This window comes from Dermacentor andersoni, chromosome 8 (genome assembly GCF_023375885.2).
Source record: "Dermacentor andersoni chromosome 8, qqDerAnde1_hic_scaffold, whole genome shotgun sequence".
Taxonomy (NCBI): domain Eukaryota; kingdom Metazoa; phylum Arthropoda; class Arachnida; order Ixodida; family Ixodidae; genus Dermacentor; species Dermacentor andersoni.
In genome coordinates, this window is record NC_092821.1 from 21,376,104 (window position 1) to 21,401,383 (window position 25,280).

The 25,280-nt window shown below is 49.3% G+C and overlaps 17 non-coding genes and 1 pseudogene across 17 annotated transcripts; all 18 read left to right on the plus strand.

Moving 5' to 3' along the window:
* Positions 1 to 3,646: 3,646 nt before the first annotated feature.
* Positions 3,647 to 4,689, plus strand: LOC126526583 (uncharacterized; annotated as a pseudogene).
* A 1,530-nt stretch (positions 4,690 to 6,219) lies between these two features.
* TRNAI-AAU (transfer RNA isoleucine (anticodon AAU)) lies at positions 6,220 to 6,293 on the plus strand. Its single transcript has one exon. It is a non-coding gene; the product is annotated as a tRNA-Ile (tRNA).
* Positions 6,294 to 6,459: 166 nt separating this feature from the next.
* TRNAI-AAU (transfer RNA isoleucine (anticodon AAU)) lies at positions 6,460 to 6,533 on the plus strand. Its single transcript has one exon. It is a non-coding gene; the product is annotated as a tRNA-Ile (tRNA).
* A 406-nt stretch (positions 6,534 to 6,939) lies between these two features.
* Positions 6,940 to 7,013, plus strand: TRNAF-AAA (transfer RNA phenylalanine (anticodon AAA)). Its single transcript has one exon. It is a non-coding gene; the product is annotated as a tRNA-Phe (tRNA).
* A 397-nt stretch (positions 7,014 to 7,410) lies between these two features.
* TRNAI-AAU (transfer RNA isoleucine (anticodon AAU)) lies at positions 7,411 to 7,484 on the plus strand. Its single transcript has one exon. It is a non-coding gene; the product is annotated as a tRNA-Ile (tRNA).
* Positions 7,485 to 7,649: 165 nt separating this feature from the next.
* Positions 7,650 to 7,723, plus strand: TRNAI-AAU (transfer RNA isoleucine (anticodon AAU)). The gene has a single exon. It is a non-coding gene; the product is annotated as a tRNA-Ile (tRNA).
* Positions 7,724 to 8,848: 1,125 nt separating this feature from the next.
* Positions 8,849 to 8,922, plus strand: TRNAI-AAU (transfer RNA isoleucine (anticodon AAU)). The gene has a single exon. It is a non-coding gene; the product is annotated as a tRNA-Ile (tRNA).
* Positions 8,923 to 9,088: 166 nt separating this feature from the next.
* Positions 9,089 to 9,162, plus strand: TRNAI-AAU (transfer RNA isoleucine (anticodon AAU)). The gene has a single exon. It is a non-coding gene; the product is annotated as a tRNA-Ile (tRNA).
* Positions 9,163 to 10,048: 886 nt separating this feature from the next.
* On the plus strand, positions 10,049 to 10,122 carry TRNAF-AAA (transfer RNA phenylalanine (anticodon AAA)). The gene has a single exon. It is a non-coding gene; the product is annotated as a tRNA-Phe (tRNA).
* A 166-nt stretch (positions 10,123 to 10,288) lies between these two features.
* On the plus strand, positions 10,289 to 10,362 carry TRNAF-AAA (transfer RNA phenylalanine (anticodon AAA)). Its single transcript has one exon. It is a non-coding gene; the product is annotated as a tRNA-Phe (tRNA).
* A 1,606-nt stretch (positions 10,363 to 11,968) lies between these two features.
* TRNAF-AAA (transfer RNA phenylalanine (anticodon AAA)) lies at positions 11,969 to 12,042 on the plus strand. The gene has a single exon. It is a non-coding gene; the product is annotated as a tRNA-Phe (tRNA).
* Positions 12,043 to 12,208: 166 nt separating this feature from the next.
* On the plus strand, positions 12,209 to 12,282 carry TRNAI-AAU (transfer RNA isoleucine (anticodon AAU)). Its single transcript has one exon. It is a non-coding gene; the product is annotated as a tRNA-Ile (tRNA).
* Positions 12,283 to 13,389: 1,107 nt separating this feature from the next.
* On the plus strand, positions 13,390 to 13,463 carry TRNAI-AAU (transfer RNA isoleucine (anticodon AAU)). The gene has a single exon. It is a non-coding gene; the product is annotated as a tRNA-Ile (tRNA).
* A 6,607-nt stretch (positions 13,464 to 20,070) lies between these two features.
* TRNAI-AAU (transfer RNA isoleucine (anticodon AAU)) lies at positions 20,071 to 20,144 on the plus strand. Its single transcript has one exon. It is a non-coding gene; the product is annotated as a tRNA-Ile (tRNA).
* Positions 20,145 to 20,550: 406 nt separating this feature from the next.
* TRNAI-AAU (transfer RNA isoleucine (anticodon AAU)) lies at positions 20,551 to 20,624 on the plus strand. Its single transcript has one exon. It is a non-coding gene; the product is annotated as a tRNA-Ile (tRNA).
* Positions 20,625 to 21,030: 406 nt separating this feature from the next.
* On the plus strand, positions 21,031 to 21,104 carry TRNAI-AAU (transfer RNA isoleucine (anticodon AAU)). The gene has a single exon. It is a non-coding gene; the product is annotated as a tRNA-Ile (tRNA).
* Positions 21,105 to 21,510: 406 nt separating this feature from the next.
* On the plus strand, positions 21,511 to 21,584 carry TRNAI-AAU (transfer RNA isoleucine (anticodon AAU)). Its single transcript has one exon. It is a non-coding gene; the product is annotated as a tRNA-Ile (tRNA).
* Positions 21,585 to 21,750: 166 nt separating this feature from the next.
* TRNAI-AAU (transfer RNA isoleucine (anticodon AAU)) lies at positions 21,751 to 21,824 on the plus strand. Its single transcript has one exon. It is a non-coding gene; the product is annotated as a tRNA-Ile (tRNA).
* Positions 21,825 to 25,280: the final 3,456 nt, after the last annotated feature.

Genomic DNA, 25,280 nt, shown 5'->3' on the forward strand with positions numbered 1-25,280 from the left:
CACAGTTACCTAAAGGTGCGTGTATTACAAATACTGTTTTTCTACACGGAGATATCAGGGCAAGACCTTATCGTGTGGAAGATGTCCGTGACACGATGGTTCGTCTGGGAATGCTGCCCGAGGTGCTTGCTTTGGGGGCTTTCCAGATGAACCACGTATGGGCGGTGACCTTGAGCACAGCAGAAGGAATGAAGAATATGCTCGCGGTTGGTGACGTCAAGATAAAGGAGAGGCGATGCCTCGTTATCGACCCAAATAAGCAAGATGTTCGGCTAAAGCTACATTGGCTTTTGCATTATGTACCGGATGAAGATGTACGCACCGCGTTTGCGGCCTACGGGAAGGTGACACAAGTATCGAAGGAGCGATGGCGCGTCCATGGTATCACGGACAAAGGAACTTCGACTCGTACCGTGGCACTGGAACTGGAAACCGGAGTTACTGTCGAGGACCTACCACATCAGCTTCGAGTGGGTGGCATGACAACACTTCTGGTTGTGCCAGGCCGAGCGCCACTGTGCCTACGGTGTCGCCGAACGGGGCATATTAGACGTGACTGTCGAATACCGCGGTGCGGTCAGTGCAGGCGCTATGGTCATGAAGACAACGAATGCACTCAGACATATGCTAAAGTGGCAGGTACGGTTACAGCCGACCGTGTCTCGGAGCACATCATGGACCAAGTTGACGCAAAGGAAGCAGCCAGCAGCAGAATGCAGGAGCCCATGTACACGCCCCTTTCTAAATTGTCGACGGAGACAGAAAAGAATGTGGAACGTGCGGAAGAGGTCGGGCATTCTATCGAGCCAACCAAAGCGGTCAACGATGCTCCAGTGGACGAAAACAACAGAGACGAAGGAAAGAATACCACCGCGTCAAACAGCCAGCCAGAAGACATGGACGTCGTGAGTGCAGACGTAAGTGGCGCAACTCCAAAGCGACCGATTGAAGAGGTCGCTCCTGACGGCGGCCGACTAGGCAAGGGGGCAGGGAGTGAGCCGGCGACGAAGGTGGCCACGGGCAGGCGAATCAGCACCAAGCCCACACCCAACATCGGAGCGGGCACCCGACCGCCGCGGAAGCCACCCTCGTAGCAACGAGGGTTGTGCTTCAACCAAGGGCCTTAAAACCATAGACGGAAAAGGACACGGCTAGAATGGCTTCAGCATCATGTGACGTGCGTGGCGGGTGCACGCCGTGTGCGTGTATACCCGCAAGTCCTTCAAGGTTTTGCACAGGCGACGCCAGGCCTATGTGTGAGGTAGGAACCGTGCGACCCGTTCCTACTGGCGCGCGGACTTCGCAATCTAGAACCGCGTTACGGGTTGCCACATTGAACGTTCGTGGACTACGGTCTAGACGAAGGCAATATCAGGTCAGTCGTCTCTTCCGCGAGTATGACCTTGACTTGATAGCTGTTCAGGAGACCAAGGTTGAAAGTCAGGAGCAAACGGATCGCATGGTCGAACCTTTTAGGTATTTGTATAACGTTTGCGTATGTCACTCCCTTGGCACTTCTGGAGGCTGTGCCATTTTTTTGCGTAGTTCTTTAGGTCTTGTGGAAGAAAATGTTTATTCTAGTGAAGACGGCCGAATTGTATTTTGTGATTTTCTGTTCTTGTTTCAGAAATGGCGCGTCATTTGCGTATATGCACCAAATAGCGTTAAAGATCGTCTCAAGTTTTTTGCAACGGTTGAAACATATTTAAAATGTGAAAGAAAAGTGATTCTTCTCGGTGATTTTAACTGTGTATGCCTGAAGGAAGATAGGAGCAAGGGATTGCCAGTTCGGGATCAAAGTGCTTTGTTTTTATCTACGATTATGCAGGAGTGTGGACTAGATGATGTTGGAAATGTACTGCAAAAAGGAAGTGGCACTGTCTATACACATTTCCAACGTGATTGCCACTCCCGTTTAGACAGAGCGTACGTGGCAGACGCGCTTGTACCACTTTGCAACAGTTATGAGGTTAAGCCGGTAGCGTTTACTGACCACAGTGTCGTGATGTTTTCAATAGGCGTAAAAAAAAGTAGGTCAGGTTTTTCGTGGAAGTTGTGGAAACTCAATAACAAATTACTTAACGATAAAGTCTTTGTAGACAATGTGAAAGTACTTATAGAAAAATTGCACTTGTTTGAGTCGGGGAGATTTGTTGACGCATGGGAGCGGTTTAAGGAAGAAGTAAAAATTAGCGCTATCGAGAGATCTTCCATTTTACACCAGAATGAAAAAAGAAAAGAAAGGGAACTACAGTGTCAGCTGGAATTCTTGTTGACAGTCGAGAGCGCGCAGCCAGGCACTTTCAATGAAGAAATAAGAAAAATAAGGAATCAGCTTGAAATAATGGATATAGAAAAATACAGAGGTGCAGTTATACGCGCACGCGCAGAACACCTCTGGCTCGGCGAAACACCGACGAAACGATCCTTGAGCGAGAAGAAGCGGTACGCTTCACGTAAGGAAATAACGCAGGTAACGTACGGTGAAGAGATTACAAGGGACAAATTGATGATCCAACAAGCGTTTGTCGAATATTACAAAGGATTGCTGGGATGCAGCGGTAAAAGTGAGGCCTCTTTACACGGTGAATTTTTGACACCAATGCCTACATTAGATAACGAAACCAAAGTACGCCTTGAAATGCCAATTGGCTTAACCGAAATAGAAAGAGCAATAGACGATCTAAGTGAAGGGAAAACGCCGGGTCGAGACGGACTTGGTGCTGCTTTTTATAAGGCGTTTAAGCATGACCTCTCGAAGGCTCTTTTGCGGCTCTTCGCTGAGGCGTACGAAATAAAAGATGCACCACCATCCTTTAGAAGGTCGCATATTGTACTGGTACCCAAAAGTGATGATCCAGTGAAGGTTTTATCGGTGAGTGCTTATCGTCCTATAAGCCTCACCAATGTAGATTATAAGGTCTTCATGAAGGTGCTAGCCAAAAGACTGCAGACTGTAATACAACTAATCGTAGGACCTCACCAAACGTGCGGCATAAAGGGCAGAACAATAGGAACGAACATTCACACAGCGAGGAGCATCCTAGAATGCTGTGATGCATGGGACAGGAAAATCGCGATGTTAAAATTAGACCTCGAAAAGGCTTTCGATCGTGTAGTGCATGACGTACTTTTTACAGTATTGGAACATGTAAATGTCGGGAATGTTATTTTAGAAGGTGTGAAAATGTCATACAAAAATTGTGAGGCTAATATTGTCATTAACAAAGAAGTCACTGAAAACATTCATATTGCCAGGAACGTTCGCCAGGGGTGTTCAATTTCTCCTTTATTGTTTGCTATTTACTTAGAGCCCTTTTGTTTGAGCATAATTCACAATAACAAAGTACATGGTTTTAAGCTTATGATGGCGGAGGTCAAATTATTGTCTTATGCTGATGACATTGCTGTTTTCTGTGAAAACAGAGAAAGTATTAGCGAAGCTGTGAGAGTAGTCGACAAGTACTGCAAGTGGTCCGGTAGTGCAATAAACTGGGATAAATGTGTAGGTCTGTGGCATGGCACCTGGGAGGGAATGGCAGATTTTTTCGAAAATGTGAAATGGAGGGACGTACCCACAAAGTATCTAGGGGTGCCACTAGAGGGATATAAAGATCCAGATGAATATTGGAAGGGCCAAACAGAAATGCTGAGAGAGAAAGTAAATAAGTGGGGAGGGAAAAACTTCTCGATATTCGCCCGGTCAACAGTCTGCAATATCTTTTTATCAGCGAAAGTTTGGTACGTGCTTCAGGTGCTGTGCATGCATAGGCTAAACATTCAGAAGATACACAGAATCTTTGCCACTTTTGTTTGGGGATCCCAATGGGAACGCACGAGTCGTACAAATCTTTTTCGATCAGTGAGAGCTGGTGGGCTGGGATTGGCCCATTTGTTTTTAAGACAGATGGTGTCGAGGTTTACTTTTGTACGAGATCAGAGTCATCCATTCCTGCGCACCATGTTACAAGTTAGACTATGCTGTTATTTACCTGAATTCATTGTATCGACTTCTTGTGCAGGGCGAATGGGTATACGTGGTTATCTGCGCGAAGTAGTATCGGCGTTCAGTATATTAAAGGTTCGTTTTTCTCTGCAGTACTTGTGCGAAGTTAACAAAAAACGGCTCTGTAAAGATCTTATCGACGTAATGATGCCAGAACCCTTGTATCGCACCATGTATGCAATCGGGCCCGGAAAAGATGTCCTTAAAAGAATCAAAAGAATGGTAGTACGGCCATCAGCCAAGACCTTTTTTTTCAGCTACATACTGGTACGTTGCCCGTGAAACCAAGGCTAGAGGAAAAGGGCCTATTTGTTCCGTGGAGTACTAATTGCCCCTTGTGCCGTAAGCCGGAAAGTATTGATCACATCTTTTTGGAGTGTTGGGATGCCGTATTTCATTGGGACATCCTTCAGCGAACTTTAAAGAAAGACCTCCCTATAACACCATACGGTATTCGTTTTCTGCCGGTTCAGTGTGAAAGTGGCATGCCGTATGATATGTTTATGTTGTTGAGTATGCACGCAATTTGGAAGACGCGTATGGCGGTGAGGCATGCGGATGTAAACGCACGCCCAGCCAGAGAATACTTTATAGAAAGTAAAGCTCACACCAGGGATGTATATTGCGCTGGTGAAGAACAGCCGGAATGGCTACCCGTTCTGAATGACCTCATGTCATTATAACCATCCCCACGTCAAACAAAGCGTGTTTGACGTTTTTCAACATTTTTCAGTGCCATTTTTTCTGTAAATGTGTTTTGTTCTGTTGTTCTTTGCACGTGATGTACCAATCAGCGAATAAAAAAAAAATCGGCCTGCTAGCTCAGTCGGTTAGAGCGTCGTGCTAATAACGCGAAGGTCGTAGGTAGGATCTCTGCGCAGCCAACGATGTTTCTTTTTACGCATATCCTGACGGCTACCGTCTTTATTTTTTACATTTTATTTTCTTACGTGATCCACGTACGCATCCCTCTCTCTTCGCCGTCACCATCTACGCGCACGGAAAATGACGCGCCCTTGTCTTTTGGTTGGCCGCGCCGTAGCTCTCACTCGGCCTGCCAGCTCGGTCGGTTAGAGCGTCGTGCTAATAACGCGAAGGTCGTAGGCAGGATCCCTGCGCAGGCCACGATGTTTCTTTTTATGCATATCCCGACCGCTACTTTCCTTATTTTTTACATTTTATTTTCTTACGTGATCCACGTACGCATCCCTCTCTCTTCGCCGTCGCCGCCTACACGCACGGAAAATGACTCGCCCTTGTCTATTGGTTGGCCGCGCCATAGCTCTCACTCGGCCTGCTAGTTCAGTCGGTTAGAGCGTCGTGCTAATAACGCGAAGGTCGTAGGCAGGATCCCTGCGCAGGCCACGATGTTTCTTTTTATGCATATCCCGACCGCTACCTTCCTTATTTTTTACATTTTATTTTCTTACGTGATCCACGTACGCATCCCTCTCTCCTCGTTTGGTTGGCCACGCCCTGGTCTATTGGTTGGCCGCGCCATAGCTCTCACTCGGCCTGCTAGTTCAGTTGGTTAGAGCGTCGTGCTAATAACGCGAAGGTCGTAGGCAGGATCCCTGCGCAGGCCACGATGTTTCTTTTTATGCATATCCCGACCGCTACCTTCCTTATTTTTTACATTTTATTTTCTTACGTGATCCACGTACGCATCCCTCTCTCTTCGCCGTCGCCGCCTACGCGCACGGAAAATGACTCGCCCTTGTCTTTTGGTTGGCCGCGCCATAGCTCTCACTCGGCCTGCTAGTTCAGTCGGTTAGAGCGTCGTGCTAATAACGCGAAGGTCGTAGGCAGGATCCCTGCGCAGGCCACGGTGTTTCTTTTTATGCATATCCCGACCGCTACCTTCCTTATTTTTTACATTTTATTTTCTTACGTGATCCACGTACGCATCCCTCTCTCTTCGTTTGGTTGGCCACGCCCTTGTTTATTGGTTGGCCGCGCCATAGCTCTCACTCGGCCTGCTAGTTCAGTTGGTTAGAGCGTCGTGCTAATAACGCAAAGGTCGTAGGCAGGATCCCTGCGCAGGCCACGATGTTTCTTTTTATGCATATCCCGACCGCTACCTTCCTTATTTTTTACATTTTATTTTCTTACGTGATCCACGTACGCATCCCTCTCTCTTCGCCGTCGCCGCCTACGCGCACGGAAAATGACTCGCCCTGGTCTTTTGGTTGGCCGCGCCATAGCTCTCACTCGGCCTGCTAGCTCAGTCGGTTAGAGCGTCGTGCTAATAACGCGAAGGTCGTAGGTAGGATCCCTGCGCGGGCCATGACGTTTCTTTTTATGCATATCCCGACGGCTAATTTCCTTATTTTTTACATTTTATTTTCTTACGTGATCCACGTACGCATCCCTCTCTCGTCGCCGTCGCCGCCTACGCGCACGGAAAATGACTCGCCCTTGTCTTTTGGTTGGCCGCGCCATCGCTCTCACTCGGCCTGCTAGCTCAGTCGGTTAGAGCATCGTGCTAATAACGCGAAGGTCGTAGGTAGGATCCCTGCACAGGCCACGATGTTTCTTTTTGTGCATATCCCGACGGGTACCTTTTTTATTTTTTACATTTTATTTTCTTACGTGATCCACGTACGCATCCCTCTCTCTTCGCCGTCGCCGCATACGCGCACGGAAAATGACTCGCCCTTGTCTTTTGGTTCACCGCGCCATAGCTCTCACTCGGCCTGCTAACTCAGTCGGTTAGAGCGTCGTGCTAATAACGCGAAGGTCGTAGGCAGGATCCCTGCGCAGGCCACGATGTTTCTTTTTATGCATATCCCGACCGCTACCTTCCTTATTTTTTACATTTTATTTTCTTACGTGATCCACGTACGCATCCCTCTCTCTTCGCCGTCGCCGCCTACGCGCACGGAAAATGACTCGCCCTGGTATTTTGGTTGGCCGCGCCATAGCTCTCACTCGGCCTGCTAGCTCAGTCGGTTAGAGCGTCGTGCTAAAAACGCGAAGGTCGTAGGTAGGATCCCGGCGCGGGCCATTACGTTTCTTTTTATGCATATCCGGACGGCTAATTTCCTTATTTTTTACATTTTATTTTCTTACGTGATCCACGTACGCATCCCTCTCTCTTCGCCGTCGCCGCCTACGCGCACGGAAAATGACTCGCCCTTGTCTTTTGGTTGGCCGCGCCATAGCTCTCTCTCGGCCTGCTAGTTCAGTCGGTTAGAGCGTCGTACTAATAACGCCAATGTCGTAGGTAGGATCCCTGTGCAGGCCACGATGTTTCTTTTTATGCATATCCCGACCGCTACCTTCCTTATTTTTTTACATTTTATTATCCACGTACGCATCCCTCTCTCTTCGCCGTCGCCGCCTACGCGCACGCAAAATGACTCGCCCTTGTCTTTTGGTTGGCCGCGCCATGGCTCTCACTCGGCCTGCTAGCTCAGTCGGTTAGAGCGTCGTGCTAATAACGCGAAGGTCGTAGGGAGGATCCCTGCGCAGGCCACGATGTTTCTTTTTATGCATAACCCGACGGCTACCTTCTTTATTTTTTTCATTTTATTTTCTACGTGATCCACGTACGCATCCCTCTCTCTTCGCCGTCGCCGCCTACGCGCACGGAAAATGACTCGCCCTGGTCTTTTGGTTGGCCGCGCCATTGCTCTCACTCGGCCTGCTAGCTCAGTCGGTTAGAGCGTCGTGCTAATAACGCGAAGGTCGTAGGTAGGATCCCTGCGCGGGCCATGACGTTTCTTTTTATGCATATCCCGACGGCTAATTTCCTTATTTTTTACATTTTATTTTCTTACGTGATCCACGTACGCATCCCTCTCTCTTCGCCGTCGCCGCCTACGCGCACGGAAAATGACTCGCCCTTGTCTTTTGGTTGGCCGCGCCATCGCTCTCACTCGGCCTGCTAGCTCAGTCAGTTAGAGCATCGTGCTAATAACGCGAAGGTCGTAGGTAGGATCCCTGCACAGGCCACGATGTTTCTTTTTGTGCATATCCCGACGGGTACCTTTTTTATTTTTTACATTTTATTTTCTTACGTGATCCACGTACGCATCCCTCTCTCTTCGCCGTCGCCGCCTACGCGCACGGAAAATGACTCGCCCTTCTATTTTGGTTGACCGCGCCATAGCTCTCACTCGGCCTGCTAACTCGGTCGGTTAGACCGTCGTGCTAATAACGCCAAGGTCGTAGGCAGGATCCCTGCGCAGGCCACGATGTTTCTTTTTATGCATATCCCGACCGCTACCTTCCTTATTTTTTACATTTTATTTTCTTACGTGATCCACGTACGCATCCCTCTCTCTTCGCCGTCGCCGCCTACGCGCACGGTAAATGACTCGCCCTGGTCTTTTGGTTGGCCGCGCCATAGCTCTCACTCGGCCTGCTAACTCAGTCGTTTAGAGCGTCGTGCTAATAACGCCAAGGTCGTAGGCAGGATCCCTGCGCAGGCCACGATGTTTCTTTTTATGCATATCCCGACCGCTACCTTCCTTATTTTTTACATTTTATTTTCTTACGTGATCCACGTACGCATCCCTCTCTCTTCGCCGTCGCCGCCTACGCGCACGGAAAATGACTCGCCCTGGTCTTTTGGTTGGCCGCGCCATAGCTCTCACTCGTCCTGCTAACTCAGTCGTTTAGAGCGTCGTGCTAATAACGCCAAGGTCGTAGGCAGGATCCCTGCGCAGGCCACGATGTTTCTTTTTATGCATATCCCGACCGCTACCTTCCTTATTTTTTACATTTTAATTTCTTACGTGATCCACGTACGCATCCCTCTCTCTTCGCCGTCGCCGCCTACGCGCACGCAAAATGACTCGCCCTTGTCTTTTGTTGGCCGCGCCATAGCTCTCACTCGGCCTGCTAGCTCAGTCGGTTAGAGCGTCGTGCTAATAACGCGAAGGTCGTAGGCAGGATCCCTGCGCAGGCCACGATGTTTCTTTTTATGCATATCCCGACCGCTACCTTCCTTATTTTTTACATTTTATTTTCTTACGTGATCCACGTACGCATCCCTCTCTCTTCGCCGTCGCCGCCTACGCGCACGGGAAATGACTCGCCCTTGTCTATTGGTTGGCCGCGCCATAGCTCTCACTCGGCCTGCTAGTTCAGTCGGTTAGAGCGTCGTGCTAATAACGCGAAGGTCGCAGGCAGGATCCCTGCGCAGGCCACGATGTTTCTTTTTATGCATATCCCGACCGCTGCCTTCCTTATTTTTTACATTTTATTTTCTTACGTGATCCACGTACGCATCCCTCTCTCTTCGCCGTCGCCGCATACGCGCACGGAAAATGACTCGCCCTTGTCTTTTGGTTCACCGCGCCATAGCTCTCACTCGGCCTGCTAACTCAGTCGGTTAGAGCGTCGTGCTAATATCGCCAAGGTCGTAGGCAGGATCCCTGCGCAGGCCACGATGTTTCTTTTTATGCATATCCCGACCGCTACCTTCCTTACTTTTTACATTTTATTTTCTTACGTGATCCACGTACGCATCCCTCTCTCTTCGCCGTCGCCGCCTACACGCACGGAAAATGACTCGCCCTTGTCTATTGGTTGGCCGCGCCATAGCTCTCACTCGGCCTGCTAGTTCAGTCGGTTAGAGCGTCATGCTAATAACGCGAAGGTCGCAGGCAGGATCCCTGCGCAGGCCACGATGTTTCATTTTATGCATATCCCGACCGCTACCTTCCTTATTTTTTACATTTTATTTTCTTACGTGATCCACGTACGCATCCCTCTCTCTTCGCCGTCGCCGCATACGCGCACGGAAAATGACTCGCCCTTGTCTTTTGGTTCACCGCGCCATAGCTCTCACTCGGCCTGCTAACTCAGTCGGTTAGAGCGTCGTGCTAATAACGCCAAGGTCGTAGGCAGGATCCCTGCGCAGGCCACGATGTTTCTTTTTATGCATATCCCGACCGCTACCTTCCTTATTTTTTACATTTTATTTTCTTACGTGATCCACGTACGCATCCCTCTCTCTTCGCCGTCGCCGCCTACGCGCACGGAAAATGACTCGCCCTGGTATTTTGGTTGGCCGCGCCATAGCTCTCACTCGGCCTGCTAGCTCAGTCGGTTAGAGCGTCGTGCTAAAAACGCGAAGGTCGTAGGTAGGATCCCGGCGCGGGCCATTACGTTTCTTTTTATGCATATCCCGACGGCTAATTTCCTTATTTTTTACATTTTATTTTCTTACGTGATCCACGTACGCATCCCTCTCTCTTCGCCGTCGCCGCCTACGCGCACGGAAAATGACTCGCCCTGGTCTTTTCGTTGGCCGCGCCATAGCTCTCACTCGGCCTGCTAGCTCAGTCGGTTAGAGCGTCGTGCTAAAAACGCGAAGGTCGTAGGTAGGATCCCTGCACAGGCCACGATGTTTCTTTTTGTGCATATCCCGACGGGTACCTTTTTTATTTTTTACATTTTATTTTCTTACGTGATCCACGTACGCATCCCTCTCTCTTCGCCGTCGCCATCTACGCGCACGGAAAATGACGCGCCCTTGTCTTTTGGTTGGCCGCGCCATAGCTCTCACTCGGCCTGCCAGCTCGGTCGGTTAGAGCGTCGTGCTAATAACGCGAAGGTCGTAGGCAGGATCCCTGCGCAGGCCACAATGTTTCTTTTTATGCATATCCCGACCGCTACTTTCCTTATTTTTTACATTTTATTTTCTTACGTGATCCACGTACGCATCCCTCTCTCTTCGCCGTCGCCATCTACGCGCACGGAAAATGACGCGCCCTTGTCTTTTGGTTGGCCGCGCCATAGCTCTCACTCGGCCTGCCAGCTCGGTCGGTTAGAGCGTCGTGCTAATAACGCGAAGGTCGTAGGCAGGATCCCTGCGCAGGCCACAATGTTTCTTTTTATGCATATCCCGACCGCTACTTTCCTTATTTTTTACATTTTATTTTCTTACGTGATCCACGTACGCATCCCTCTCTCTTCGCCGTCGCCACCTACGCGCACGGAAAATGACGCGCCCTTGTCTTTTGGTTGGCCGCGCCATAGCTATCACTCGGGCTGCCAGCTCGGTCGGTTAGAGCGTCGTGCTAATAACGCGAAGGTCGTAGGCAGGATACCTGCGCAGGCCACGATGTTTCTTTTTATGCATATCCCGACCGCTACTTTCCTTATTTTTTACATTTTATTTTCTTACGTGATCCACGTACGCATCCCTCTCTCTTCGCCGTCGCCGCCTACGCGCACGGAAAATGACTCGCCCTTGTCTATTGGTTGGCCGCGCCATAGCTCTCACTCGGCCTGCTAGTTCAGTCGGTTAGAGCGTCGTGCTAATAACGCGAAGGTCGTAGGCAGGATCCCTGCGCAGGCCACGATGTTTCTTTTTATGCATATCCCGACCGCTACGTTCCTTATTTTTTACATTTTATTTTCTTACGTGATCCACGTACGCAACCCTCTCTCTTCGCCGTCGCCGCCTACGCGCACGGAAAATGACTCGCCCTTGTCTGTTGGTTGGCCGCGCCATAGCTCTCACTCCGCCTGCTAGTTCAGTCGGTTAGAGCGTCGTGCTAATAAAGCGAAGGTCGTAGGCAGGATCCCTGCGCAGGCCACGATGTTTCTTTTTATGCATATCCCGACCGCTGCCTTCCTTATTTTTTACATTTTATTTTCTTCCGTGATCCACGTACGCATCCCTCTCTCTTCGCCGTCGCCGCCTACGCGCACGGAAAATGACTCGCCCTTGTATTTTGGTTGACCGCGCCATAGCTCTCACTCGGCCTGCTAACTCGGTCGGTTAGACCGTCGTGCTAATAACGCCAAGGTCGTAGGCAGGATCCCTGCGCAGGCCACGATGTTTCTTTTTATGCATATCCCGACCGCTACCTTCCTTGTTTTTTACATTTTATTTTCTTACGTGATCCACGTACGCATCCCTCTCTCTTCGCCGTCGCCGCCTACGCGCACGGTAAATGACTCGCCCTGGTCTTTTGGTTGGCCGCGCCATAGCTCTCACTCGGCCTGCTAGCTCAGTCGGTTAGAGCGTCGTGCTAAAAACGCGAAGGTCGTAGGTAGGATCCCTGCGCGGGCCATGACGTTTCTTTTTATGCATATCCCGACGGCTAATTTCCTTATTTTTTACATTTTATTTTCTTACGTGATCCACGTACGCATCCCTCTCTCTTCGCCGTCGCCGCCTACGCGCACGGAAAATGACTCGCCCTTGTCTTTTGGTTGGCCGCGCCATAGCTCTCACTCGGCCTGCTAGCTCAGTCGGTTAGAGCGTCGTGCTAATAACGCGAAGGTCGTAGGTAGGATCCCTGCACAGGCCACGATGTTTCTTTTTGTGCATATCCCGACGGGTACCTTTTTTATTTTTTACATTTTATTTTCTTACGTGATCCACGTACGCATCCCTCTCTCTTCGCCGTCGCCATCTACGCGCACGGAAAATGACGCGCCCTTGTCTTTTGGTTGGCCGCGCCATAGCTCTCACTCGGCCTGCCAGCTCGGTCGGTTAGAGCGTCGTGCTAATAACGCGAAGGTCGTAGGCAGGATCCCTGCGCAGGCCACAATGTTTCTTTTTATGCATATCCCGACCGCTACTTTCCTTATTTTTTACATTTTATTTTCTTACGTGATCCACGTACGCATCCCTCTCTCTTCGCCGTCGCCGCCTACACGCACGGAAAATGACTCGCCCTTGTCTATTGGTTGGCCGCGCCATAGCTCTCACTCGGCCTGCTCGTTCAGCCGGTTAGAGCGTCGTGCTAATAACGCGAAGGTCGTAGGCACGATCCCTGCGCAGGCCACGATGTTTCTTTTTATGCATATCCCGACCGCTACCTTCCTTATTTTTTACATTTTATTTTCTTACGTGATCCACGTACGCATCCCTCTCTCTTCGTTTGGTTGGCCACGCCCTTGTTTATTGGTTGGCCGCGCCATAGCTCTCACTCGGCCTGCTAGTTCAGTTAGTTAGAGCGTCGTGCTAATAACGCAAAGGTCGTAGGCAGGATCCCTGCGCAGGCCGCGATGTTTCTTTTTATGCATATCCCGACCGCTACCTTCCTTATTTTTTACATTTTATTTTCTTACGTGATCCACGTACGCATCCCTCTCTCTTCGCCGTCGCCGCCTACGCGCACGGAAAATGACTCGCCCTGGTCTTTTGGTTGGCCGCGCCATAGCTCTCACTCGGCCTGCTAGCTGAGTCGGTTAGAGCGTCGTGCTAATAACGCGAAGGTCGTAGGTAGGATCCCTGCGCGGGCCATGACGTTTCTTTTTATGCATATCCCGACGGCTAATTTCCTTATTTTTTACATTTTATTTTCTTACGTGATCCACGTACGCATCCCTCTCTCTTCGCCGTCGCCGCCTACGCGCCCGGAAAATGACTCGCCCTTGTCTTTTGGTTGGCCGCGCCATCGCTCTCACTCGGCCTGCTAGCTCAGTCGGTTAGAGCATCGTGCTAATAACGCGAAGGTCGTAGGTAGGATCCCTGCACAGGCCACGATGTTTCTTTTTGTGCATATCCCGACGGGTACCTTTTTTATTTTTTACATTTTATTTTCTTACGTGATCCACGTACGCATCCCTCTCTCTTCGCCGTCGCCACCTACGCGCACGGAAAATGACGCGCCCTTGTCTTTTGGTTGGCCGCGCCATAGCTATCACTCGGGCTGCCAGCTCGGTCGGTTAGAGCGTCGTGCTAATAACGCGAAGGTCGTAGGCAGGATCCCTGCGCAGGCCACGATGTTTCTTTTTATGCATATCCCGACCGCTACTTTCCTTATTTTTTACATTTTATTTTCTTACGTGATCCACGTACGCATCCCTCTCTCTTCGCCGTCGCTGCCTACGCGCACGGAAAATGACTCGCCCTTGTCTATTGGTTGGCCGCGCCATAGCTCTCACTCGGCCTGCTAGTTCAGTCGGTTAGAGCGTCGTGCTAATAACGCGAAGGTCGTAGGCAGGATCCCTGCGCAGGCCACGATGTTTCTTTTTATGCATATCCCGACCGCTACCTTCCTTATTTTTTACATTTTATTTTCTTACGTGATCCACGTACGCATCCCTCTCTCTTCGCCGTCGCCGCCTACGCGCACGGAAAATGACTCGCCCTTGTCTATTGGTTGGCCGCGCCATAGCTCTCACTCGGCTTCTAGTTCAGTCGGTTAGAGCGTCGTGCTAATAAAGCGAAGGTCGTAGGCAGGATCCCTGCGCAGGCCACGATGTTTCTTTTTATGCATATCCCGACCGCTGCCTTCCTTATTTTTTACATTTTATTTTCTTACGTGATCCACGTACGCATCCCTCTCTCTTCGCCGTCGCCGCCTACGCGCACGGTAAATGACTCGCCCTGGTCTTTTGGTTGGCCGCGCCATAGCTCTCACTCGGCCTGCTATCTCAGTCGTTTAGAGTGTCGTGCTAATAACGCCGAGGTCGTAGGCAGGATCCCTGCGCAGGCCACGATGTTTCTTTTTATGCATATCCCGACCGCTACCTTCCTTATTTTTTGCATTTTATTTTCTTACGTGATCCACGTACGCATCCCTCTTCGCCGTCGCCGCCTACGCCCACGGAAAATGACTCGCCCTGGTCTTTTGGTTGGCCGCGCCATAGCTCTCACTCGGCCTGCTAACTCAGTCGTTTAGAGCGTCGTGCTAATAACGCCAAGGTCGTAGGCAGGATCCCTGCGCAGGCCACGATGTTTCTTTTTATGCATATCCCGACAGCTACCTTCCTTATTTTTTACATTTTAATTTCTTACGTGATCCACGTACGCATCCCTCTCTCTTCGCCGTCGCCGCCTACGCGCACGCAAAATGACTCGCCCTTGTCTTTTGTTGGCCGCGCCATAGCTCTCACTCGGCCTGCCAGCTCAGTCGGTTAGAGCGTCGTGCTAATAACGCGAAGGTCGTAGGCAGGATCCCTGCGCAGGCCACGATGTTTCTTTTTATGCATATCCCGACCGCTACCTTCCTTATTTTTTACATTTTATTTTCTTACGTGATCCACGTACGCATCCCTCTCTCTTCGCCGTCGCCGCCTACGCGCACGGAAAATGACTCGCCCTTGTCTATTGGTTGGCCGCGCCATAGCTCTCACTCGGCCTGCTAACTCAGTCGGTTAGAGCGTCGTGCTAATAACGCCAAGGTCGTAGGCAGGATCCCTGCTCAGGCCACGATGTTTCTTTTTATGCATATCCCGACAGCTACCTTCCTTATTTTTTACATTTCATTTTTCTTACGTGATCCACGTACGCATCCCTCTCTCTTCGCCGTCGCCGCCTACGCGCACGCAAAATGACTCGCCCTTGTCTTTTGTTGGCCGCGCCATAGCTCTCACTCGGCCTGCCAGCTCAGTCGGTTAGAGCGTCGTGCTAATAACGCGAAGGTCGTAGGCAGGATCCCTGCGCAGGCCACGATGTTTCTTTTTATGCATATCCCGACCGCTACCTTCCTTATTTTTTACATTTTATTTTCTTACGTGATCCACGTACGCATCCCTCTCTCTTCGCCGTCGCCGCCTACGCGCACGGAAAATGACTAGCCCTTGTATTTTGGTTGACCGCGCCATAGCTCTCACTCGGCCTGCTAACTCGGTCGGTTAGACCGTCGTGCTAATAACGCCAAGGTCGTAGGCAGGATCCCTGCGCAGGCCACGATGTTTCTTTTTATGCATATCCCGACCGCTACCTTCCTTATTTTTTACATTTTATTTTCTTACGTGATCCACGTACGCATCCCTCTCTCTTCGCCGTCGCCGCCTACGCGCACGGTAAATGACTCGCCCTGGTCTTTTGGTTGGCCGCGCCATAGCTCTCACTCGGCCTGCTATCTCAGTCGTTTAGAGCGTCGTGCTAATAACGCCAAGGTCGTAGGCAGGATCCCTGCGCAGGCCACGATGTTTCTTTTTATGCATATCCCGACTGCTACCTTCCTTATTTTTTACATTTTATTTTCTTACGTGATCCACGTACGCATCCCTCTTCGCCGTCGCCGCCTACGCCCACGGAAAATGACTCGCCCTGGTCTTTTGGTTGGCCGCGCCATAGCTCTCACTCGGCCTGCTAACTCAGTCGTTTAGAGCGTCGTGCTAATAACGCCAAGGTCGTAGGCAGGATCCCTGCGCAGGCCACGATGTTTCTTTTTATGCATATCCCGACAGCTACCTTCCTTATTTTTTACATTTTAATTTCTTACGTGATCCACGTACGCATCCCTCTCTCTTCGCCGTCGCCGCCTACGCGCACGCAAAATGACTCGCCCTTGTCTTTTGTTGGCCGCGCCATAGCTCTCACTCGGCCTGCCAGCTCAGTCGGTTAGAGCGTCGTGCTAATAACGCGAAGGTCGTAGGCAGGATCCCTGCGCAGGCCACGATGTTTCTTTTTATGCATATCCCGACCGCTACCTTCCTTATTTTTTACATTTTATTTTCTTACTTGATCCACGTACGCATCCCTCTCTCTTCGCCGTCGCCGCCTACGCGCACGGAAAATGACTCGCCCTTGTCTATTGGTTGGCCGCGCCATAGCTCTCACTCGGCCTGCTAACTCAGTCGGTTAGAGCGTCGTGCTAATAACGCCAAGGTCGTAGGCAGGATCCCTGCTCAGGCCACGATGTTTCTTTTTATGCATATCGCGACCGCTACCTTCCTTATTTTTTACATTTTATTTTCTTACGTGATCCACGTACGCATCCCTCTCTCTTCGCCGTCGCCGCCTACGCGCACGGAAAATGACTCGCCCTTGTATTTTGGTTGACCGCGCCATAGCTCTCACTCGGCCTGCTAACTCGGTCGGTTAGACCGTCGTGCTAATAACGCCAAGGTCGTAGGCAGGATCCCTGCGCAGGCCACGATGTTTCTTTTTATGCATATCCCGACCGCTACCTTCCTTATTTTTTACATTTTATTTTCTTACGTGATCCACGTACGCATCCCTCTCTCTTCGCCATCGCCGCCTACGCGCACGGTAAATGACTCGCCCTGGTCTTTTGGTTGGCCGCGCCATAGCTCTCACTCGGCCTGCTAACTCAGTCGTTTAGAGCGTCGTGCTAATAACGCCAAGGTCGTAGGCAGGATCCCTGCGCAGGCCACGATGTTTCTTTTTATGCATATCCCGACCGCTACCTTCCTTATTTTTTACATTTTATTTTCTTACGTGATCCACGTACGCATCCCTCTTCGCCGTCGCCGCCTACGCGCACGGAAAATGACTCGCCCTCGTCTTTTGGTTGGCCGCGCCATAGCTCTCACTCGGCCTGCTAACTCAGTCGTTTAGAGCGTCGTGCTAATAACGCCAAGGTCGTAGGCAGGATCCCTGCGCAGGCCACGATGTTCCTTTTTATGCATATCCCGACGGCTACCTTTTTTATTTTTTACATTTTATTTTCTTACGTGATCCACGTACGCATCCCTCTCTCTTCGCCGTCGCCGCCTACGCCCATGGAAAATGACTCGCCCTTCTCTTTTGGTTGGCCGCGCCATAGCTCTCACTCGGCCTGCTAGCTCAGTCGGTTAGAGCGTCGTGCTAATAACGCCAAGGTCGTAGGCAGGATCCCTGTGCAGGCCACGATGTTTCTTTTTATGCATATCCCGACGGCTACCTTCTTTATTTTTTACATTTTATTTTCTTACGTGATCCACGTACGCATCCCTCTCTCTTCGCCGTCGCCACCTACGCGCACGGAAAATGACGCGCCCTTGTCTTTTGGTTGGCCGCGCCATAGCTCTCACTCAGCCTGCTAGTTCCGTCGGTCAGAGCGTCGTGCTAATAACGCGAAGGTCGTAGGTAGGATCCCTGCGCGGGCCACGATGTTTCTTTTTATGCATATTCCGACCGCTACCTTCCTTATTTTTTACATTTTATTTTCTTACGTGATCCACGTACGCATCCTTTTCTCTTCGCCGTCGCTGCCTACGCGCACAGAAAATGACTCGCCCTTATCTTTTGGTTGGCCGCTTCATAGCTCTCACTCGGCCTGCTAGCTCAGTCGGTTAGAGCGTCGTGCTAATAACGCGAAGGTCGTAGGCAGGATCCCTGCGCAGGCAACGATGTTTCTTTTATGCATATCCCGACCGCTACCTTCCTTATTTTTCACATTTTATTTTCTTACGTGATCCACGTACGCATCCCTCTCTCTTCGCCGTCACCGCCTACGCGCACTGAAAATGACTCGCCCTTGTCTTTTGGTTGGCCGCACCATAGCTCTCACTCGGCCTGCTAGCTCAGTCTGTTAGAGCGTCGTGCAAATAACGCGAAGGTCGTAGCTTGGATCAATGTGCAGGCCACGATTTTTCTTTTTATGCATATCCCGATGGCTACCTTCCTTATTTTTTACATTTTATTTTCTTACGTGATCCACGTACGCATCCCTCTCTCTTCGCCGTCGCCGCCTACGCGCACAGAAAATTACTCGCCCTTGCCTTTTGGTTGGCCGCGCCAGCTCGGTCGGTTAGAGCGTCGTGCTAATAACGCGAAGGTCGTAGGCAGGATCCCTGCGCAGGCCACGTTGTTTCTTTTTATGCATATCCCGACCGCTACTTTCCTTATTTTTTACATTTTATTTTCTTACGTGATCCACGTACGCATCCCTCTCTCTTCGCCGTCGCCGCCTCCGCGCACGGAAAATGACTCGCCCTTGTCTATTGGTTGGCCGCGCCATAGCTCTCACTCGGCCAGCTAGTTCAGTCGGTTAGAGCGTCGTGCTAATAACGCGAAGGTCGTAGGCAGGATCCCTGCGCAGGCCACGATGTTTCTTTTTATGCATATCCCGACCGCTACCTTCCCTATATCTTACATTTTATTTTCTTACGTAATCCACGTACGCATCCCTTTCTCTTCGCCGTCGCTGCCTACGCGCACGGAAAATGACTCGCCCTTGTCTTTTGGTTGGCCGCTTCATAGCTCTCACTCGGCCAGCTAGTTCAGTCGGTTAGAGCGTCGTGCTAATAACGCGAAGGTCGTAGGGAGGATCCCTGCGCAGGCCACGATGTTTCTTTTTATGCATATCCCGACCGCTACCTTCCCTATATCTTACATTTTATTTTCTTACGTAATCCAGGTACGCATCCCTCTCTCTTCGCCGTCGCCGCCTACGCGCACGGAAAATGATTCGCCCTTGTCTTTTGGTTGGCCGCGCCATAGCTCTCACTCGGCCTGCTAACTCAGTCAGTTAGAGCGTCGTGCTAATAGCGCCAAGGTCGTAGGCAGGATCCCTGCGCAGGCCACGATGTTTCTTTTTATGCATATCCTGACCGCTACTTTCCTTATTTTATACATTTTATTTTCTTACGTGATCCACGTACGCATTCCTCTCTCTTCGCCGTCGCCACCTACGCGCACGGAAAATGACGCGCCCTTGTCTTTTGGTTGGCCGCGCCATAGCTCTCACTCAGCCTGCTAGTTCAGTCGGTTAGAGCGTCGTGCTAATAACGCGAAGGTCGTAGGTAGGATCCCTGCGCGGGCCACGATGTTTCTTTTTATGCATATCCCGACCGCTACCTTCCTTATTTTTTACATTTTATTTTCTTACGTGATCCACGTACGCCTCCCTCTCTCTTCGCCGTCGCCGCCTACGCGCACGGAAAATGACTCGCCCTTGTCTTTTGGTTGGCCGCGCCATAGCTCTCACTCGGCCTGCTAGCTCAGTCGGTTAGAGCGTCGTGCTAATAACGCCAAGGTCGTAGTTGGATTCCTGTGCAGGCCACGATGTTTCTTTTTATGCATATCTTGACGGCTACCTTCTTTATTTTTTACATTTTATTTTCTTACGTGATCCACGTACGCATCCCTTTCTCTTCGCCGTCGCTGCCTACGCGCACAGAAAATGACTCGCCCTTGTCTTTTGTTTGGCCGCTTTATAGCTCTCACTCGGCCTGCTAGCTCAGTCGGTTAGAGCGTCGTGCTAATAACGCGAAGGTCGTAGGCAGGATCCCTGCGCAGGCAACGATGTTTCTTTTATGCATATCCCGACCGCTACCTTCCTTATTTTTCACATTTTATTTTCTTACGTGATCCACGTACGCATCCCTCTCTCTTCGCCGTCGCCGCCTACGCGCACGGAAAATTACTCGCCCTTGTCTTTTGGTTGGCCGCGCCATAGCTCTCACTCGGCCTGCTAGCTCAGTCGGTTAGAGCGTCGTGCTAATAACGGGAAGGTCGTAGGTAGGATCCCTGCGCAGGCCACGATATTTCTTTTTATGCATATCTCGACCGCTACCTTTCTTATTTTTTACATTTTATTTTCTTGCGTGATCCACGTAGGCATCCCTCTCTCTTCGCCGTCGCCGCCTACGCGCACGGAAAGTGACTCGCCCTTGTCTTTTGGTTGGCCGCGCCATACCTCTCACTCGGCCTGCTAGCTCAGTCGGTTAGAGCGTCGTGCAAATAACGCGAAGGTCGTAGCTTGGATCAATGCGCAGGCCACGATGTTTCTTTTTATGCATACCTCGATGGCTACCTTCCTTATTTTTTACATTTTATGTTCTTACGTGATCCACGTAGGCATCCCTCTCTCTTCGCCGTCGCCGCCTACGCGCACGGAAAATGACTCGCCCTTGTCTTTTGGTTGGCCGCGCCATATCTCTCACTCGGCCTGCTAGCTCAGTCGGTTAGAGCGTCGTGCTAATAACGCGAAGGTCGTAGGTTCGATCCCTGCGCAGGCCACGATGTTTCTTTTTATGCATATCGCGACCGCTACTTCCCTTATTTTTTACATTTTATTTTCTTACGTGATCCACGTACGCATCCCTCTCTCTTCGCCGTCACCGCCTACGCGCACGGAAAATGACTCGCCCTTGTCTTTTGGTTGGCCGCTTCATAGCTCTCAATCGGCCTGCAAGCTCAGTCGGTTAGAGCGTCGTGCTAATAACGCCAAGGTCGTAGGCAGGATCCCTGCGCAGGCCACGATGTTTCTTTTCATGCATATCCCGACCGTTACTTTCCTTATTTTTTACATTTTATTTTTATACGTGATCCACGTACGCATGCCTCTCTCTTCGTTGTTGCCGCCTACGCGCACGGAAAATGACTCGCCCTTGTCTTTTGGTTGGCCGCGCCATAGCTCTAACTCGGCCTGCTAGCTCAGCCGGTTAGAGCGTCGTGCTAATAACGCGAAGGTCGTAGGTAGGATCCCTGCGCAGGCCACGATGTTTCTTTCTATGCATATCCCGACCGCTACCTTCCTTATTTTTTACATTTTATTTTCTTACGTGATCCACATAGGCATCCCTCTCTCTTCGCCGTCGCCGCCTACGCGCACGGAAAATGACTCGCCCTTGTCTTTTGGTTGGCCGCGCCATAGCTCTCACTCGGCCTGCTACCTCAGTCGGTTAGAGCGTCGTGCTAATAACGCGTAGGTCGTAGGTAGGATCCCTGCGCACGCCACGATGTTTCTTTTTATGCATGTCCCGACGGCTACCTTCTTTATTTTTTATATTTTATTTTCTTACGTGATCCACGTACGCATCCCTTTCTCTTCGCCGTCGCCGCCTACGCACACGGAAAATGACTCACCCTTGTCTTTTGCATGGCCGCGCCATAGCTCTCACTCGGCCTGCTAGTTCAGTCGGTTAGAGCGTCGTGCTAATAACGCGAAGGTCGTAGGTAGGATCCCTGCGCAGGCCACGATGTTTCTTTCTATGCATATCCCGACCGCTACCTTCCTTATTTTTTACATTTTATTTTCTTACGTGATCCACATAGGCATCCCTCTCTCTTCGCCGTCGCCGCCTACGCGCACGGAAAATGACTCGCCCTTGTCTTTTGGTTGGCCGCGCCATAGCTCTAACTCGGCCTGCTAGCTCAGCCGGTTAGAGCGTCGTGCTAATAACGCGAAGGTCGTAGGTAGGATCCCTGCGCAGGCCACGATGTTTCTTTCTATGCATATCCCGACCACTACCTTTCTTATTTTTTACATTTTATTTTCTTACGTGATCCACGTACGCATCCCTCTCTCTTCGCCGTCGCCGCCTACGCGCACGGAAAATGACTCGCCCTTGTCTATTGGTTGGCCGCGCCATAGCTCTCACTCGGCCTGCTAGTTCAGTCGGTTAGAGCGTCGTGCTAATAACGCAAAGGTCGTAGGTAGGATCCCTGCGCGGGCCACGATGTTTCTTTTTATTCATATCCCGGCGGCTACCTTCCTTATTTTTTACATTTTATGTTCTTACGTGATCCACGTAGGCATCCCTCTCTCTTCGCCGTCGTCGCCTACGCGCACGGAAAATGACTCGCCCTTGTCTTTTGGTTGGCCACGCCTTTGCTCTCACTCGGCCATTCTGCTTCCGGCAGCCGAGCTGAGCGGTCGGCAGAATCATGGGCTCCAGTGGAGCAGCGACAGCGGCCACTTTTGGCCGCGGAAACAGGCTCAACGATGATAATAATAATAATAATAATCTTTATTACATCCAGTCATGTCATTGTTACAGATCCAGCCCGCATAAGCAACATTGCTTCTGTGCGAGGCTGGGCAGTCAGCTGGTAGTACTGATATGTGTACAAATAAATGAATAAAGAGAATATAGGAAAAAAATGATATTGCAAAAGTGAACAAAAGATATTATTTGAACAAAAGAAATCATTGCATCAACAGGGAAAAAAAGTACACATTGACATTAGAGATGACTTCGCAATCAGGTTCGCATGCTTCAAATCCCGAAGAAAACATCAAAGAATATGGACATTACGTATCACCCATGACCTTAAATGTGATTTTATTTGTTTAAATGTTCCCGCGATATCATTCTCCTTCAATTTATTAAAATTAACCGCCACGTAGAAAGCACGAGTTCTCTTGCCGTAGTTTGTGTACACGCGAGGTACCACATATTTTTCTGTCTGACGTAAGCTGCGAGATTTCACGTTCAAGTTTTTGAATTTAACAGAAAAATAACTTTTGCACATGGCGTCGAACAAAACTTGTCGCTCGACAAACAACATGTCTGACTGGTACATGCTCAGCAAGAGATCTTCTCCGTGACCAAGTGTGCCATACGAGAGGCTATAGGCAATTTTTTTTAGGATGCGGATAATTATATTAAGTCTACTAGAAGAAGCAAAGCCATAAATATTTATTCCGTACTTTATGATCGATTCCCCAAGTGCCTTGTAAACCATTTTACGAATATTTACATCACAGAAAGATTTTAGGGCATACAAATGAGCGCACACAGCACGTAAGCGCTTTGCGAACTCTTGAATGTGGACATTCCATGACAATGTGTCGTCGAAGTGTAGCCCCAGGTATTTTGTTCTATTTACCAGAGCTACCGGAGGACATGAGTATGCAAGGCAGTCACTGGTGTGGAGATAAACAGGGGAAATATCCGTGACTGCTTTATATGGGCAGTGAAAACACATCATATTAGTCTTCGATTTATTAATGAACATTTTGTTATTAATGAACCAATCAAGTAGTTTACAGACATCATACTGTAACACTTTAGCGGCTTCGCTCGAAAGTTTGTTCGATACAACCAAAGCCGTGTCATCAGCGTATAAATAAATTTTTGATTTTAGTGGTAAGCAAGCAAGATCATTCATGTAAATGTTAAACAAAAGCGGTCCCAATACGGACCCTTGCGGTACCCCCGATTTAACACGCAATAAAGAACTATAGGACTCCGCCACACGGACACACTGTCGTCTACCTGTTAAATAATTTTTAAAAAATTAGTAATACGGGCCTCTGAAACCACATCTGCTTAGTTTTGATAGTAACTGTACATGATCTAATGTGTCAAATGCTCGTTATAAATCAAAGAAAAGAGTCAAAACAACATTGTTTTTATCGATTTCGTTACAGATATAGTCGTTAAAATCTTCCAACAGACCCACAGTACTCTGTCCCGGGCGAAAGCCAAACTGCGCTGGGTAATAAGGCTAAACTTTTCACAGAATGAGGCCATATTAAAATAGACTATTTTTTCCAATATGCTTCCCAAAGACGAAAGAATTGAAATTGGTCAGTAATTCTCGTAAAGTTTTCGAGATCCTTTCTTATAAAGAAGTCTCACAATGGTAACTTTCATGTTTTCATGTATCTGACCGGTTTTTAATGTTTCATTTAGGATGTAAAGTAGTGTTGATTTGAGCACATCGAAATTCGCAGCTATATCTCTTATCCTAATTTTATCAAAACCTGGAGATTTTGTTAAACTCATGGATCGTATAATATCCCACAATTCTGCTTCATCAACAGTAGGCAGAAAAGCAGAATGAATGTTAGAGAACGTCACATTGTTTCGGATATTTGCCGGTATGCACCCATTTGTAATGTTGTTTACTGATTCGATAAAGTGTTTGTTAAAATCATTCACTATCTGAACCGCAGGTGACTCGAGAGAGGCGTCAGTAAGAGTATTATCGATACTCTTTTTTGCAGGTCTCCCTATTAGAGTGTTAACCAAGTTCCATGTTTTATCGGTATTACGACTGCAAGCTGCAAACCTGCCTGAGTGGTAGCGCTTCTTAGCTAGTCTTATTTTAGCGTTTACTTTGTTTCTCATCTGCCTAAATTCTTCTCTTGCAAGAGCGTCCCCGGGTTTACCTTGGCATTTTCTAAGGAGCTTGCTTTTAACGCTGCGAAGCTCCATTATTTCGTTATCAATCCACGGGCTATCTTTATTTCTTCTTTGAAGCTTTATTTTCTTTTCGGAGCAAAGGTAAATTTCTCTAAAGGCCTCTACAAACAGTTCGTAAGCCTTTAAGTGGCTGTGCCGCGTTAATGAATCCCAGTTGAATGTTCTCACACGTTTATCTACTTCATTAGAATTCAAAACATATTTCTCTACAATCTTTGTTTCAGTCAAAGCAGCAGCATCTCCTGAGACTGCTATAGCGATAAAGTAGTGGTCCGCTACTTTTTCCTTAATAACACAGCCAAATGAATTATATTTGCTCATTTTTGTGCTGATATGGTCTATACACGACCTTGTTAAACAATCACCGAGAATTTCCTCTCGTGTATAACTCTGAATTTTGTTTTCGAGTCCGTAGCTTCCCAATAGTGTTAAGTAATCAGATGTTGCAGGCTTATTTGCTGTAAAAATGTCTATATTAAAATCACCGGCCAAAATAATGCTGCTTCTGTCTGCGTACTTTCTGAGGAAGCTTGCCAAATCGTCTAGAAATGTATTTAGGTTAGTGCTCGGTGGCCTATAAACAGCACATACTGTAAATTCCAGATCTGCTTTAGTCATTAGTACAGTAACTACTTCAGCATCTTGAAAATCAAAGGACACTCGTTCACATTGCCAATCACTTTTTACATAGACCGCTATGCCACCACCTCTTTTGTTATCCCTGCACAAAAAGACAGAC